Source organism: Pinus tabuliformis, chromosome 9 (assembly GCF_031772625.1).
Source record: "Pinus tabuliformis cultivar Carrire ecotype Pingquan chromosome 9, CPIR1, whole genome shotgun sequence".
NCBI lineage: Eukaryota > Viridiplantae > Streptophyta > Pinopsida > Pinales > Pinaceae > Pinus > Pinus tabuliformis.
This window is the reverse complement of record NC_142307.1, coordinates 1,599,669,748-1,599,688,194: the sequence shown is the minus strand read 5'-3', so window position 1 is coordinate 1,599,688,194 and position 18,447 is coordinate 1,599,669,748. Positions and strand designations below refer to the sequence as shown.

The 18,447-nt window shown below is 40.2% G+C and overlaps 2 pseudogenes; both read left to right on the top strand.

The window, feature by feature from the left end:
- The first annotated feature begins 1,100 nt into the window (after positions 1 to 1,100).
- On the top strand, positions 1,101 to 11,965 carry LOC149154877 (3-hydroxy-3-methylglutaryl coenzyme A reductase 1-like; annotated as a pseudogene).
- A 337-nt stretch (positions 11,966 to 12,302) lies between these two features.
- Positions 12,303 to 14,562, top strand: LOC149154876 (3-hydroxy-3-methylglutaryl coenzyme A reductase 1-like; annotated as a pseudogene).
- The last annotated feature ends 3,885 nt before the right edge of the window (positions 14,563 to 18,447 follow it).

The following is an 18,447-nucleotide window of genomic DNA, read 5'->3' as shown; positions in this document are numbered from 1 at the left end:
GGTCAATCATAAAAAGTTCCTAGTTATTAGATCACATCAAAATCAATCGAGAACATATATTCAAATTTGAGAGATCACAATCCATATTAATTCTTGTTATAAATCAAATTCAATAGCAAATAACTATAAAATAACTTCAACCTTTGTTGAATTTTCATTTTAAACATTGAAACTATTATTGACCCTGGAAACATACCATGAGAGAGAGTGCACATTATATTCAGGTTATTTATTTTAGTTTTTGCACAATATAAATAGGTTATTTATCACAATATTTATTTCAATTTTTCATAGTGATTGATCTCTGTTCATACTGATTGAAGCGTAACAATATTTATTTCAGTTTTCCATATTGATTGATATTTGTTCAAGTCATTTACTATTACTCTTCTTATAGGTTTTTTTCCCAAGAAAACCTATATAGTATAAACGCATAAAATGTCACAGGAAGCCATGAAATCCACACAAAACATTGAACTGTAGAAAACATTTATTGTTGTAGTTTGGAATAGTTAAGAGGAGAACAACTTAATAGATTAAGAGGAGAATCAATCAATTGACCATAATGCAGAAATATAGGACCTAAATTTAATAAGTCAAGTGAAAAAAATAATATTATCATAATTTATCTAGATATCTACTTATAATTAAATATGGCATTGGGATTATGAACATTACCCACCTTGCTCCTATGGCATTGGGATTATAAACATTACCTACCTCACTCCTATTTCTGAGTCTAGAGAGTTAGGGAAGAGTGCATATATTGATCATCTTTCTTTGTTCAAAACAAAAATGTTTTGTTGTTGCTTCTTCCCTATTTCTCACTTAACTGTAATGGATACTATGGTTTCAACGAAAGTAAACATGGGCATAGAAAATAGAAAAAATAATGGAGATGAAATGAATTTTTGCATTGATGCATCCACATGTGCAACTGTTAAACTTGTTGGAGTTAGGCCTGCAAACAAGTTCATGAATGGTAATAGTTATACCAAATCAAACCCAAAGCCATCTAATGCTTTGCTACTGCCCATGGGAATGATAAACAAGGTGTTCTTTATCATGTTTTTTAGTGCCTCCTATTTTCTCATGAGGAGATGGACGGAGAAGAGGACAACTTCTATGCCATTGGGGAGATGCTAGCCATTGTCGCTCAACTTGGGGAGACGCTAGCCATTGTTTCTCAACTTGCCTCCTTCATATACTTAATCAGATTTTTTGGCATTGATTATATCCAGAATTTTATCACCACCTCCAAGACCAATGATGGTGAGAGTTCAGCTATTTGGGACGAGGAGTTTGATAAGGTGAGGAAGGAGAAGGTGGAGGAGCCCATGAGCCCTATTCCCTATCTGCAACTAATTTCTAATGAAGAATTGGGTGTTGATGTTGTGAAGCCTTACCAGTCTCCTCCTTCTCAAGTGCAACAACAACCAAAAGGGGGATGGAGCGATATTAACATCATCGTTGGGTGATAATGAGGATGAAGATATTGTTGAAATATGGCAACATGAATATTTTAATTTAATTTGTCCTTGAATTAAATTGTGAATTAAAATCGAATTTAGTCTTAACAGCTACTTGGAAATAATTGATTAATGTATTTTAAATTAATTAGTTGGAGAAATTCAAGTTAAAATTATTTCTGAAGTCATGCAAGAGTTATCCCTTAAATTAAGGAGATAAGATTGAGTTATATTTGAGTTCTAATTAGTTAACTCAGTTTACTGAGTTAAGTCCAGTTAAATTAGTTCCAAACTATTTGAGGAACCAATAGTGAGTTAACAGTCAGTTGATGCATTAATGCACTCAACTAGTGCTACTCGAGTTAACTGAAGATTCCCTCATCAGAAACTCATGCATGTCTATTATGAGAAAGGCCCACTTGAGATTAATGTTCAAGGACATTGTACTATCAGTTATGTGTTTTATCATGGAGAAAACTCATGCATGCAGTCAAGGATTCATCCTTGAGGATTGCGCAGTTTTGAAGGCTTGTTTTTCCACTTGGTAATAGGCTAATCATCCACAAAGAACATCACAAGGAAATAGGAGCTTGGAGGGCAGAGAGGAAGGCTGGAGAGAAGCCAAGATTGTTAGTGAGCAGCTGTGAGGATTGTACTGAGAGCTAGCAAGCTATGAGAGCTAAGGCTTTGTATAATTCCTATGTATTTCCACCATGTATGATAATACAATAGTGTGGGGTTTTTATCTCAGACTTTCCCCAAAGTATTTTCATGTGTATTGTGCCATTGATTCTTCTTCTTCTGGTTATATTGTTCAGCTTGATTTTTAAGCTTCCGCAAACTGATAGTAGAAGTAGGTTATAGTGTTCTGATTTGATTTATATTTCATTATCGGGTTAACCTATCACATATTTTCTACATGGTATTAGAGTTGTGAACAGTATACTAAGAAGAGAATTCGAAGTTTGAAGTTCGTGGGTTGCAAGTGCAAATCGAATTCATATCATACTTCAAGGTTGGCCAATGGCATTCTATGGCTTGAGACTCGAGTATGCCTTGGAAGGTAGCTCGAATTACATAGCATGGAAAGATAGAACGAATGTTGTATTAGAAGACAATGGCTTAAAGGAATTCACTGATCAAGAAATACCAAAGCCAGCTTCAACTAATGCACAAGAGTTGGCTGAGTGGAATAAGTGTGTGGCTAAGGTGAGACAGATCATCCTTGAGGGAGTTCGAGACCATATTGTCTCGAGTCTCCATGGGAAGGATACTCCATTTTCAATGTGGAAGACATTGAAGGACCTCTACCAGAACAGTAGTGACCAGAGGAAATTGGTGCTCAAGGATAAGCTTCGAAGAATCAAGATGGAGAAGGGCGATACTATTTCCACATATTTGAACAAGCTCACCACTTGCAGAGATGAGCTTGGCAGTGTGGGAATAACTACTGCCGATGATGATATGGTGAGCCTCGCTCTCCTTGGCCTTCCAAAGAGTTGGAATAGCTACCAGGAATCTGTGAATGGAAGAGAGAAACTATCGGATAAGGAACGACTGTGGTCAGATCTTATGCAGGAGGATATCAGGAGGAGCACATGAGATGGTTCTTCATCCAAGAATGATGATGAAGAAAATCTGGCCTTAGCAAGTAAGGCAAGGAAAGGGAAGGGGAAGGCTTCCCATTTCAAATCGAATTCTTCTCATGGAGGGAAGAAGGGTGACATGTCTAAAGTAAGATGCTTTAATTGTCACAAGATGGGACATTATGCGACTAATTTCCCATCAAAGAAGTCCAAGAAGGGATCCTTGGAAGGATTAGAAGGTGAGGCATTAGGCTCTCAATTCAAAATGGACGTTACCCTCATTGCATGCATGGTGTCATCAATGATGGGTTGTGTCTGGTATCTTGACAATATAGCCTCATTCCACATGACCGATGATAAAAATTTATTCAGTGCCTTAGAGGAGAAAGACCTCAAGATGCGCATAAAGATGGGTGACGATGGAAGGTATAGTGTTTCAGGAGTGGGCACGGTTGCTTTTCAGTGGGAGGATGGAGCTCCTCTCACCTTGACAGATGTGATGTATGTGCCTGGACAGAAGAAGAACTTGGTATCAGTTGCAATGTTGGAGGAAAAAGGCTATGATGTTGTCTTCAGTAAAGGAAGGCATTTCTAAGACACATAGCCATGGGTCAGACCAAGAGGATAGGGATTCAGGTGAAGAATCTTTATAAAATAGAGGTAGATGATTGTGCAACATTGAGTACAAAAGCAGAATTGGTGCAAAGTCAAGACATTGGCAAGTTGTGGCCCAAGCGGTTGGGCCATTTGCATCATGGGGCTTTGAAGATAATGCAACAGATATCTATAGGACTTCCTGATCCGGATTTAAACAAGAACGCAACAAATTACAGAGATAACCATATACACAAAGATGCAACGGAAATAATACTTCATTTCATTAATGGAAAATACTGAAATATGCTTACAAACAGAAATGGCAATAAACTAGCTAGGGCGATGGTAGCTTATCTCTAAGAAGAGATGTGATGGCTACATGCCTCTGAACTGTTCTGAACTGTATTACAATGAGGCTCGAAGGCCTATTTATTGTTGAGAAACAATGGAAAACCCTTCACATCCCGAAACCTAACCCTAGAAGATGAAACGCCAAATTGTGGGCCCCGTTTGGGTAAATTGGTACATCAATTTCCCGGGGTCGTAACTTTGGCATACGATCTCCGTTTGACGCGTATGATAGCTCGTTAGAAAGATCTATCCGAGTACTACCACTTTGGTAGGCAACATCGGTCCATGGACCCATGTTGCCCCAAAATCCCAAAAAAACGTCGTTTAGGGCCTCAAAACGACTCCGGAAGTTCAGGACCCGAAAAACTGCTAAAAATAGTAAACTGTGCTGTAATTTAGGAAACTGAAAAGACTGAAAGAGACAGTTGTGGGGGTCCAAATGGGTTGGTGGGTGGCCACCAACATCCACCTGGATCATTCCTCCCCCCTTAGGAAGCAATGGTCCCCATTGCGTTGAGTTCCTCCATCTGCTGAACTTGTCCTGCAATCTCTGATGTGTCCAGTGATGGTGGGAAGCATGGTCGACGATGGTCCACATTGAATATTTGGTGCAGGAGAAGGAATGGAGGAATGATGTGCTCCAAAGCATTGTTCTCCATAGCCTTGGTACTACTGTAAGGACCATGTCGGAATGATCTGAGCTTCTGATGGGTTCTGGTAAGGTGTTCTTTCTGTCGATGCAACCAGACTTTGTTACCCACCTGAAACTTGTGTGGTACCCATGTAGGTGAGGAGAAGTTGTTCCTGTGTTTTGTCATGACCGTATCCCTTTGCTGATGCTGCTGCATGGAGGAACCCTTTGCAGGGGTCATGGATGTAGCAACGATCTTCCCCTTATTTTGGGAGTGAACCAGACAGATGAATTTCCTGGTCTGTGATATGAGCTTGCTGCCTTTTTTTGGTAGTGATCAAAGATGTGGCGGTAGGTGGGGCTACCTCCAGTATCCTGTATAATGAATCATTCAAAGAAATAATGACAGCACGAGGCCTTGATTCATACACAGCATGTCGCCTCCACAAGTATGGTTGGCCTAATAATACATCGCAAACATCCAGAGGTGTAACATCACACAATACCTCGTCTGTGAAGGGTTTGATGCTGTAGGGAAGGCGGCACTGCTGGCGAACTTTCAGATCTCGTCCTTCGTGAAGCCACCCGATACTGTACGGCTGTGGATGTGGTGTAGTCGGTAGGCCCAACCGCTTCACGACCTCTGCTGAAACCAGGTTCTTTTGGCTACCACTATCGACAATGAATCGCAGCGGTGAACCCTTCACCCACATCTGTGAGTGGAAAAGACGCCCCCCCTCCTCTGGATCTTCGGGCTCATTTTTCTTGATCTTGGCGGTGGCAACAGTGGCACTGGGATCCGCATCAATGATCTGCTTCCCTTTGCCATTCCCTTTGTCGGGTTCTGGCTTAGGGTCGGAACATGCATCTGATTCGGAAGCCTTCAACTCGGCCACCAGTGACTGCTTGGTCCGACACTCACTTGTGTTATGAGTGGGACTCTTGTGGAACTCACACCACTTTCCTGTGTCCTTCTTCGGCTTCATGGTGTTGTTCTTTTCTTGCGGCTTCAACGGGTTGTCTTGGGTCACCCCACCTTGGCTTTGTCCTTTGGGCTTCGTATTTGCAGATCCAAAGTCTCGCTTCTTCTGTTTGAACTTTTGCTCGATTTTGACAGCGTATCGGTATGCTGTGCCGAGTGAGGAGATGGTCAAGAATCCCATCTCTTCCTGGATGTATCTGTGTAGGCAGCCGCGGTATTTTAGTACTAGATGCAGCTCAGAATCTTTGATACCCAACTATGTGCGAAGGGTATGAAAAATGTTTGTGAACTCCAGCACATCTTGGTCTCGTCCCTGCCGCAGTGTGGTCCATTTGATGTATTTGTCCTCATAGCTTCCGACAGGGTAGTACTGCTCCTTGATGGCATCCCGGAAGTCATTCCAAGTGGGTGCGACTGAAAATAGTGAGCCTGTACTTTCATCCTTCTGCTCGCAGTAGGTTTCCCACCAGTCCTTGACGTGGGGGGCTGCTTTGAGAAGAGCGAAAACAATCTTTTCCCGACTTGAAAATTCATGAACAGGGTAATACCCATCTAGCAGATTTAACCATTTATCTACGGCATCTGCATCTATTTTACCCTCGAAGATGGGGATTTCAAAATTAACTTGTACCTTAAACGGCGTGGTGTTTCCAGAGTCGCTTTTGGAAGTCGATGCGTCGCGTCTGGGTAGCCGCTGAAGGATCTGCGCAAAGCTATCCATCATCGCGTTCCTTTGCCGCTCGAGTGCTTCTTCGAGCAAGATTTTGATAGGATCTCCTGCCCCCTCGTCTTTCTTCTCATCCGCCATGGGAGGCCGTCGAGATTTTCGAGGCTGGTCTTGCAAAGGTTCGACCAGTTCAAGCCCTAACTCCTTATATCCCGACCTCGTTGGGGACATGCAAAGAAAAACAGAGAAAAAGCAGAGCGCTCTGATACCACTGATCCGGATTTAAACAGGAACGCAACAAATTACAGAGATAACCATATACACAAAGATGCAGCGGAAATAATACTTCATTTCATTAATGGAAAATACTGAAATATGCTTACAAACAGAAATGGCAATAAACTAGCTAGGGCGATGGTAGCTTATCTCTGAGAAGAGATGTGATGGCTACATGCCTCTGAACTGTTCTGAACTGTATTACAATGAGGCTCGAAGGCCTATTTATTTTTGAGAAACAATGGAAAACCCTTCACATCCCGAAACCTAACCCTAGAAGATGAAACGCCAAATTGTGGGCCCCGTTTGGGTAAATTGGTACATCAATTTCACGGGGTCGTAACTTTGGCATACGATCTCCGTTTGACGCGTATGATAGCTCGTTAGAAATATCTATCCGAGTACTACCACTTTGGGAGGCAACATCGGTCCATGGACCCATGTTGCCCCAAAATCCCAAAAAAACGTCGTTTAGGGCCTCAAAACGGCTCTGGAAGTTCAGGACCCGAAAAACTGCTAAAAATAGTAAACTGTGCTGTAATTTAGGAAACTGAAAAGACTGAAAGAGACAGTTGTGGGGGTCCAAATGGGTTGGTGGGTGGCCACCAACATCCACCTGGATCACTTCCCAAAGGTAAACTTGAGCAAGTTGACACATGCAAAGGTTGTACCTTGAGAAAGTGCACCAAGTCTTCCTTTCATGATCGAGACAGTCGAGTAGAGGCTATCTTAGAGCGAGTTGATACTGATTTGTGTGGACCATTCTCGACGACATCCACAACGAAGCAAAGGTATTATGTGATTTTCATTGATGACTATTCTCGTAAATGCTGGATTTATTTCATGCAGAAGAAGGACCAAACTTTCACAAAGTTTTGTGAGTTCAAAGCTTTGGTCGAGAAAGAGTCAGGGAAGAAGATCAAGGCCTTGAGAAGCGACAATGGTGGAGAATATGTCTCTCAAGAGTTTAAGGACTTTTGTGTAGCAGAAGGAATAAAACAAGAATTGATGGCATCTCATAACCCACAGCAGAATGGGGTGGTCAAGAGGAAGAACAAAACTATTGTAGGGGCAGCACCAGAAATGCTGCATGACCAAGGCCTACCACTTCACTTGTGGGCTGAGGCATGCAACACAACAGTCTATTTGCAGAATAGAAGCCTGCATTACATAGTTGGGATGAAGACACTAGAGGAAGCTTTCTTCAGTAATAATCTAGATGTGGGTCACTTCAGGATCTTTGGCTCATCCATATATTTCCATGTGACAAAGGATGCAAAGAAGAAGCCTGAGCCGACAGCAAAGTTGGGGATATTTGTGGGGTACACTGATACACCTCACAACTATCGGGTGTACTTGCCTACCAGTCGGAGGACAGTGGTTCACAGAAATCTCAAGTTTGATGAGTAGAAGGCCATGTGAGTTTCCCTTGAGAGGGAGCTCCAACTACAGGTTGTGGAGGAACTGTTGGTTCCTAAGGAGGAGGAGCCTCAAACTGATGCAGAGTAGCTACATGCAGAGGTTCCAGGAGTGGAGACATGCACTCAAGAAGAGTCTTCCAGAGATGGATGGAAGCACATAAGAGAAGCTGACAAATTGTTGGAGGATGCGAGAGACAATGTGGGAGCACCATCTTCTCAGCGCAAACAAAGGAGGTTACCTAAGAGTACACTGGATACATGGCCCTTGCTGGGGAATGTGTTGAGACCGAGCCATCTTCCTTTAAGGAAGCAGTGCAGCAAAAAATTTAGGTTGATGCTATGGTGGAGGAGTATGACTCCATAGTTCGTAACAGTGTTTGGGACATGGTTCCGAGACCGGAGAACAAGTCAGTTGTGAGTTCCCATTGGCTTTACAAGGTAAAGCAAACTACAGGTGGTAGTGTGGAGAAGAATAAGGCAAGATTTATTTCCCATGGCTTTTCAAAGGTTGAAGGGATTGACTATGATGAGAATTTTTCTCCTGTTGCAAGGTACTCATCTATCAGATCTATGTTGGCACTATCAGCATAGATGGGTTGGAAGATCCATCAGATGGATGTGAAGACTGCATTCTTGAATGGCCAAATTGAGGAAGAGGTGTACAAAGAGTAGCCGAAAGGTTTTGAGACCTTCAATCGTCAGTCACATGTGTGCCGACTCAAGAGAGCATTGTATGGGCTGAAGCAAGCACCTCGTTGGATAGACAGATAGACAACTACTTCACCAGGTTGGGCTTCAGAAAGAGTGAAGCGGATGCGAACTTGTACCACATCGTGGTGAAAGGTAAGTTGTTGATCATCGTACTTTACGTTGATGATCTTATATTGACTGGTGATGATCAGTTGATCATGTCTTGCAAGGAGGACCTTGCAAGAAAATTCGAGATGAAAGACATGTGTCTCATGTATTACTTCCTTGGCATGGAAGTGTGGCAGAAGGATGGGGAGTTGTTTGTGTCTTAGGGCAAGTATGCAAATGAGATACTCAGGAGATTCCACATGGAGAAGTGCAAACCCATGCAGACTCCTCTAGCAGGTAACTGGAGGAAGGAGGTTGCTACTTCAAGAGAAGTGGTAGAGGCTACTGTGTACAGGCAGCTTGTGGGTTCACTGATGTACTTAATGAACACACGACTAGATTTGTGCTATGCGGTGAACCAGCTGAGTCAAGCGATGGTTTAGCCTACCAAGATGTTTTGGAAGGTGGCAAAGCATGTATTGAGATACCTCAGAGGCACATCTCAGTATGGATTATGGTATAGACAGATAGAGGGAGTGAAGCTACAGGGCTTCACTGATGCATATTGGGCAGGGAGTCCATCAGATCGGAAGAGCACATCAGGAGGGATTTTCAACCTTGGGTCAGCGGTATTTTCTTGATACAACATGAAATAGAGGTCGGTTGCACTCAACTCAACCGAGGAAAAATACATGGCTGCAAGTCAGGTAGCATGTGAGGCCATCTGGAAGCGGAAAATCCTAGTCAGTTTGTTTGATCAGAGGATGGATCCAACTATGATCTATTGTGATAACCAGAGTTGTATCAAACTATCTGAGAATCTAGTATTTCATGATAGGTCCAAGCACATCGACATCCGGTATCATCATCTCAATGATTGTGTAGCGAGGAGGATCATGTTGCTGTAGTATATTTCGATAGAGGAACAAGATGTTGACATTTTGACAAAGGCATTGTCAAAGTGTAACTTCGAGTTCCATAGAGACAGGATCAAGGTGGAAGATAATCCCTTTCTTGTTGAGAGGGAGTGTTGAAATATGGCAACAAGAATATTCCAATTTAATTTGTCCTTGAATTAAATTATGAATTAAAATCGAATTTAGTCTTAACAACTACTTGGAAATAATTACGTAAGTTATGTTAAATTAATTGGTTGGAGAAATTCAAGTTAGAAGTCTTTCTGAAGTCATGCAAGATTTATCCCTTAAATTAAGGAGATAATATTGAGTTATATTTGAGTTGTAATTAGTTAACTCAGTTTACTGAGTTAAGTCTAGTTAAATTAGTTCCAAACTGTTTGAGGAACTAATAGTGAGTTAACATTCAGTTGATGCATTAATGCACTTAACTAGTGCTACTCCAGTTAACTGAAGATTCCCTCATCAGAAACTCATGCATGTCTTTTCTGAGAAAGACCCAATTGAGAATAATGTTCAAGGATAGTGTACTATCAGTTGCATGTGTTTTCTCATGGAGAAAACTCATGCATGTAGTCAAGGATTCATCCTTGAGGATTGCATAGTTTTGAAGGCTTGTTTTTCCACTTGGTAATAGGCTAATCATCCACAAGGAACAACGCAAGGAAATAGGAGCTTGGAGGTCAAAGAGGAAGGATGAAGAGAAGCCAAGATTGTCTGTGAGCATCTGTGAGGATTGTACGGAGAGATGGCTAGCTGCGAGAGCTAAGGCTTTGTATAATTCCTATGTATTTCCACCATGTATGATAATACAATAGTGTGGGGTTTTTATCTGAGACTTTCCACAAAGTATTTTCATGTGTATTGTGCCATTGATTCTTCTTCTTCTGGTTATATTGTTCAACTCGATCTTTAAGCTTCCAAAAAATGATAGTAGAAGTAGGTTATAGTATTCTACTTTGATTTATATTGCATTATTGGGTTAACTTATCACAGATTTTTCTACAGATATTGTAGTTGTTGTGAGTTGTGGCAAAGTGGCTTCTTATTCCCTCGAATCGACTCTTGGGGGAGACTGTAGGAGAGTTGCTTCGGTGAGAAGAAGGGCTTTGGAGATGGAAACTAGGAGATGTGTAGATGAGATTCCCTTGGATGGATTTGATTATGGATCCATCCTTTGCCAATATTATGAACTACTTATTGGGTATGTGTAGATTCATGTGGGCGTTGGAAAGCCTCTTATTCTCAATGGCTTTGAAAACATGGTTCCCATGGCCACTACCGAGGGTTACTTGGTGGCGAGCACCAACAGAGGTTGTAAGGCCATTCTTTTTTTGGTGGTGCTACAAGTGTTATTTTTAGAAATGGCATGACTAGGGATCCTGTCATTCAATTCCCCACATCTAGGAGAGCTGCATATCTCAACTTTTACTTGGAACATCCCAATAACTAAAAAATCTTGTATCTAATATTCAATAGGTATGGTGATTAGATTTATTTTTTGTTATTTTGGATAACATGCGTATACACTCTAGTAGTTTTATCACTCCAAAATCCCTTAATGCTATATATGCTTAATCTATCAATTATTCAAGAGAATCATATTGTTGTATACGAGAAAGTAACCATTTTGTGAGTAATATAAATTGACTCTTTCTCGTTGATCTGATGTTCTTATGAATATAATAACAACACCAATGAATCAAGTGAGCAATTGTAAGAAGCAATTATAACATGAGGTTTTGTTGTTCCACTAGAGATGCCATGGGGATGAATATGGTGTCCAAGGGCATGTAGAATGTTTTAGATTTCCTTCAGAAGGAGTTTCTTGTATGGATGTTATCATTGTTTCTGGAAAGTCTCTCTAGGCCATGCAAGTCTCAATGATTCTGATTTAAATTCGGGTTTTGGGTCATCCCTATTTCCATTGGTTCTATGGACTCTTAGTTCACAACACTTTTTGTTATTGCCTTTTTTTTTCCATTTTTTTTGTTTAATGAAATTTGTTTTGGCTATTCATCGGGTGATTTTTGCGCAATTTATGTGCAGACAAGAAACCCACAATTGTGAATTGGATTGAACGGTGTGGGAAATCAGTAATGTGTAAGGTTGTCATTATCAAGGTAGTTGTTAGCAAGGTCTTGAAGACTGCTATTCCAGGTTTGTTAGAACTAAACATGCTTAAGAACTTAATTGGATCTGCAGTGGCTAGTGCCATGGAGGCCTTCAATACCCATGCATCTAATATTGTCTCTATTGTATTTATTTAATGCCCATGCATTATGGATTGATCGAGCTATTTTTTCCTATTAAATTTCTCGTTGGTGGTGTATGTGCAACATTTTCACAGACTGCAAGACATTTTAGAGCTTGAATGAGAGTGTTTTAATAGCTTGACCAAGAGTATTGGACATTGGAGAGCTCGACCCAATGTTTGAATAGCTCGATCGAGAATTTTTACTTTAGTGTAATGGATACTATGGTTTTAGCGAAAGAAAAGATGGGCATAGAAATTAGAAAAAAATTGGAGATGAAATGGATTGTTCCATTGATGCATTGACTTAGGATACTGCTAAACTTGTTAGAGTTGGGCCTGTAAAAAAGTTCATGAATGGTAATAGTTATACCAAATCAAAGCAAAAGTCATCTGATGCTTTGCTATTGCCCATGGGAATGATGAATAAGGTGTTCTTTGTCATGTTTTTCGCTCCCTCCTATTTTGTCATGAGGAGATGGAGGGAGAAGATAACAACTTTGACGCCTCTTTTCATGTGATGAGCCTTGGGGAGATGTTGGCCATTGTCGCTCAACTTGCCTCCTTCATATACTTGAGCGGATTCTTTGCCATTGATTATTTCTAGAATTTTATCACCACCTCCAAGGAAAATGGTGGCGAGGGGTCAACTGCTTGTGATGAGGAGTTTGATCAGCTGTGGAAGGAGGAGGTGGAAGATCTCATGATGAGCCCTCTTCCCTTTTTGCAACCAAATTCTAATGAAGAATTGTGTGTTCCTATTATGAAGCCTTACTGACCTCCTCTGCCTCAAGTGAAACAACAACTAAAGGGGAATGGGGTGATATTAGCATCATCGCTGGGGGATAATGAGGATGAAGATATTGCAAATGCTATGAGCTATGGCAAACTAGCTTCTTATTCCTTGGAATCGGCTCTTGGGGGAGGCTCCAGGACAATTGCTTCGCTGAGAAGAAGAAATTTGGAGATGATAAATAGGAGATGTATGGATGGGTTTCCCTTGGATGGATTTGATTATGGATCCATCCTTGGCCAATGTTATGAACTTCCTGTTGGGTATGTGTAGATTCTTGTGGGTATTGCAGGGCCTATTTTAGTTGATGGCATTGAAAACATGGTTTCCATGGCCACTGCTGAGGGCTTCCTGGTGGTCAGCACCAACAAAGATTGTAAGGTCATTCATATGCCCGGGGGTGCTACAAGCGTTCTTCTTAGAGATGGCATGACCAGGGCTCATGTCATTCGATTCTCCACTATTAGGAGAGTTGCACAACTTATGTTTTACTTGGAAAGTCCCAATAACTGTGAAAGCTTCTCTCTCATCTTCTCTGAGTATGGTGATATTTTTTTTTTTTTTTAGATCACATGCGTACACACTCTAGTATTTTTATCTCTCTAAAATCCCTTAATGCTATGATCAATCATTCAAGAGAATCAGATTGTTGTATATGAGAAAGTAACCATTTTGTGAGTAATATAAACTGACTCTTTCTCATTGATCTGATGTTCTTATGCATATAATAACAACACCAACAAGTTTTCCAGGCTGCAAGGAATCAAGTGAGCAATTGCAGGAAGGAATCTGTACATGAGGTTTTGTTGTTCCACTAGAGATGCCATGGGGATGAATATGGTGTCCAAGGGTGTGCATAATGTTTTAGATTTCCGTTAGAAGGAGTTTCCTAATATGGATGTTATAAATGTTTCTGGTGAGTCTCTTTAGGCCACACAAGTCTAAGTGATTATGATTGAAATTTGGGTTTTGGGCCATCCCTCGTTCCACTAGTTCTATGAACTCTTGGTTCATTGCACTTTTTTTTTTTATTTCCTTTTTATCTTGGTTTTGTTTAAATTATTTTTGTTTAATGAAATTTGTTTTGGCCAGTCATCAAGTAATTTCTGTGCGGACAAGAAACCCACAACTGTCAACAAGATTTAAGGGAACGAGAAATTAGTTATGTGTGAGGTAGTCATTACCGAGGAAGTTGTTAGCAAATTCTTGAAGATCATTGTTCCAGCTTTGTTAGAATTGAACATGCTTAAGAACTTATATGCACTGGACGGTGCCATGGGGGGCTTCAATTCCTATGCATCCAATATTATATCTGATGTATTTACCTTAACGAGCCAAGATCCTGCCTAGAACATTGAGAGCTCTCATTACATTACAATGAAGGAGGCATCTAGAAAGGATCTGCATGTTTTAGTCACAATGCCTTGTATTGAGATAATTAGAAAAATTACACCCAGTAATGTTTTTTTAATACTATCTTTGGGTCGGGGGTGTCTATTTCAATTTGGGTTTTGATTAGAATAGTAGACGCATTATATGCTTTAATTTGTAATTTCTTTGCTTGGTTGTAGGTGGGAACAGTATGAGGGGGAACAAAATTGGATTCGCAAATTGCTTGCTTGAATATGATCAGAGTGAAAGGAGCTAATGTCGAATCTCCTGGGGTGAATTCTTAGAGGTTGGCGATAATTGTGGTAGGAGCGTTTTTGGCTAGAGAGTTGTTTTTCATGTCTTCTTTGGCTGCAAGTTAGCTGGTGAAGATCCATATGAAGTACAATAGAAGTTCAAACAGAGAAACCAAAAAAGAAACCACCATTTGATCATTGACATCAACATACTCATAATTTGTACAAAAACCAATAATTTCACCACATTTCTTGATTTTTTATTTATTTCATTTCAAAGTTGGCTCTTTATCATGGGCTAATGAATATGAAAAGATTCCATCCCTCCTTCCATAGTTAGGCAAGAAAATTCCATACAACGATGGAAATTAATTAGAGTTGATAAAAAATGCTATGGAATGTTATAAATTGTCCTCCTTGTCCAGTGAAGTGAAATACAAAAAATACATTTAATTAAGGTGAATTTGAAGTTTAGATTCGATCTCAAGATTGAATTTAAGAATGCCCTTTCCCAAGTTGAATATATTTTATCACTGGTTGACAAATTTACATTCCTTAACAAAGAAAGTTTACATTTGCATGAATCTATAAGATCATAATGAGTAATTGACTTTGAAATCTCCAAATCAACACATCAAAAATGGAATTTTTTCCACATGACTATTCCTCTACAAGAGAAGATATAGAAAGCAAGAAAAAAGGGGGAATATGCAAGGTTCACAACCCAAATGAACAACGCCAAAAAAGTAAACCAAAAAAACAACATCTGATATGAGAACAAATCTCAAACAAACGTATTCCACAACTACTTCCATCAGTGAACTTTTCAAAAATCATAAATCCTAGATAGAGGGAGAGTCCGAGTTTGGAGAGAGCATCAACCTCCATGTTTTACTCCCGATAGACATGTTGGAAGGAGACAACCAAGAAAGAAGGGATACTATTCCTAATCACTTAATTCCAATTGTAGGGAACTGGAACCACAAGAGAGAAACGACCCTGAATCCAATTTATCATAACTAGGGAGTCACCAATAATAAGAATATTTCCAATGCCCAATCAAGAAGAGCACTAAAGAGCACTCCACAATGCAAACAAATCGGCTCTACAATTTCCCCCTGTTATAGGCATTTTTGGGCACTGCAACCCCAATCATATATGTCCATAAACCAAGGGCTCCTAAGTCCCTAAAAGTGTTGTTCCATACCCTCAAAGAACAAGGTCAGCTGATTACATCATCTCCCAGAAGTTCTCCATGAAAAGCTGCTCAGAACTGGTCAAAACTGGACCATCTCACCTTCTCCATGGTCAAAGTGCGATGCATCCCACCTAATGCACACGGGAGGTGTGATGCATACTGAAAATCCCTTCTATGGGGTGCGATGGACGAGAATAGACAAGTGGCAGAGATAGTTTGTGAGGTGGATGATCATGGAATCTTCCAAAAACTTCTCTTGTGACACTTGCCTCTCAAAATCGCCCAAGGATGAGTAAGAGATCAATGAGATCTCCAAGTGGAATTAAGAACTATCAGAGAGAAGACACTAATAAAAAACCCAGAGCTCACTCACACCTCTACAAATATCTATATATAGATCTCTCATCCTAGAGATCCAGAGGTTGGAGGCTAGAATTTTGTATCTTTTAAGGAAGTGATGCTGGTTTCTTGGTGCAACATCATAGTGTTGGGTGATCCAAGCTTTTCATGAGGTGAAGAAGGGCTTTCTTGCTGAGAGGATGACGCTGGGTCAGAACAATTGGTTGTAATCCTCTTTTCTATTCTTGATTATTAATAAAGCTATTCAAGTTTTCCTCCACATTCTTATATGATTGATGATATATGCATTTGTGTGGTCAATATATATCTGGTCCTATATTGTTTATGATAGTAGATCTCTGTTCTTGTATAGTGTTATGCTGCTTTGATTCCACAGGTGCTCTTTGAAGCTGGGTAGACGAGGAAGCGAGTGGCAAAGACCTATCAGAAGGGAGAGGAATCAAGCAAGGAACCAAGCGCAAGACAGAGGTTGGTCTCCTTTTTTCCCCTCTTATCTACTTCTCATAAAGGAAAACAAAAGTGGTTTTAGTTTGTTTGTTTCTAAGGTAGCTACCAGCCTTAGTGGGACTAGCAGCTCTGCATAGACACTAGATTTCCCGATAACAAAATGGCGACTCCGTTGGGTAGTGAATAGATTGTTTATTTGTCTATATTTATTTTCTTTATAAACTTACAGATGGAGCCTGAAGTCAAGCCAGCTAGCCTTCGAACTGCATTTTCTATGCAAGTGCAAAGTAGATCAATGTTGCTTCAGTCTATCTCCGGGTTTTATTTATGAACTGAAAAATCGATTTACAAGCTCTCTAATTGCCCTTGTGGTGGCTCTAGTAACCTCCTTAGATCTACCCCTGTGATTTATTTACTGATTATCACTTGCTCGGCCTAAATCCCTGAACTCTACTGCAAACTGTGATCAAGAACTGGATCAAAAGTCTCGTACTGTACCATCACACCCTCTCTTCAAAGATATCAGTATGCATCGCACTTCCCGTGTGCTGTAGGTGGGATTCATACTGGAATCCCTGTGTAACAGGTGCGCTAATCATAAAAGGCTAATTTTGCCTCCACACTTTGGTTTTTCTTCACCCTTTTCAGCTCTATTCAGGAGTTTTGTTATCTGTAGTCAGTATACCTCTGTTGGAAACCACCTTCCTTGCCATTATTCCGCCTCCATTGTGCAAAGAACTGTAAATGTTTTTATGTATTGTGAGCCATTTTCAGTTCTCTTTTACAAAGAAGTAGCGTAATTGAATTGTCATTTCTTGATTTGGAAGTGTCGCAAGTGTCGTTTTCAGTCATAGAAGAGAACTCGATTGTTCTTGATAGTTGATTACACTGTTACTCTTGTATTTGATTTGAATTAGTAGTTTTTCAAGTGTTGAAAGCAAGTTTTCCATTCCAAATCGCAAAGTGTCGTCATTGTCTTAATTTTGTCTTGAAAAGAAGCTTGTTAGTAATGTCGCTTTGAAAAATAATTCAGATTTGCGCTTAGCTTTCTTTCTATCATTCACACATTAAGATGGCTGAAAACAAATACATGCATGTGCATTTTCATTTAGACTGTTTGTTGGTTTGATTTAGGACAATGCATATAGTGTGTGCTCTCTACTCTATGTTGAAAGAATATCATCTCTCTTTCTTTAGTAGCTAGGATTTTCATTGCAAAAAGAAGATTAAATGATTGTTTATCATCTTAGATTGCATTTTAGGAATTGTATATCTACATCACGCGGTGAACCTGAAAGGAAAATTTCTTAAACAAGATCAACTATAAAATAAATTTAATGAATCTAAAAATGCTTTGGAACCTAATGCACAATGTTTAGAAGTCTAGGCTAGAGACATATTCCGGCGTCGTAAAGCCTGGTAACTGTTGTTTTCATTGCTGGTTGGGTGATTCCTCCACTTTGAGACAACAAGTGCCAATACAGACTTGTGCTCCCACGTACCATCGAGTATATATTGGGAGACCACAATAGGCTATATCCTTTATCCATAGGAAGCCGTGTCTGCCGCCCTATCGATCGCAATGCACTGAACACAGCATTCAGGAAGATTGACTGCCGTACCGTAAAAAGTATTCTGCAGTTTTGCGATTGGTTTGGTAATCCCTCTGTCTAGACTTCTAGAGTAGTCTCTTTCATTCCTTTTCAGACTCCTTAAAGGAAAAGTTCCATCTGAGCACTTGTCACTTCAAGCTCATTAAAAATCGAAGGCGACTAGAGTCATCTTTTGTTTTTTCTCGACTCTTAAAAATTGAAAAAACAAGTTGTGTCAAAGCGTCTAAAATTTATTTTAATCGGAATAACGTCATTGTTCCCTCGTTGGTCTTAGAAGTTAGTCTCCCTTCATCGCAAGTTCTTGTAGAATCGCTAGGAAATCTTTTGGATAGACTAGATATGTCTGAACAATCGTCGACATCTAGGACTTTGTCATCTGACGCAGCAACAACAGAACGTCCTGCTGCTACTCCAACAATGTTTGCTAGTGTACCATCTGTCCCCACAAGTTATCAACAACAA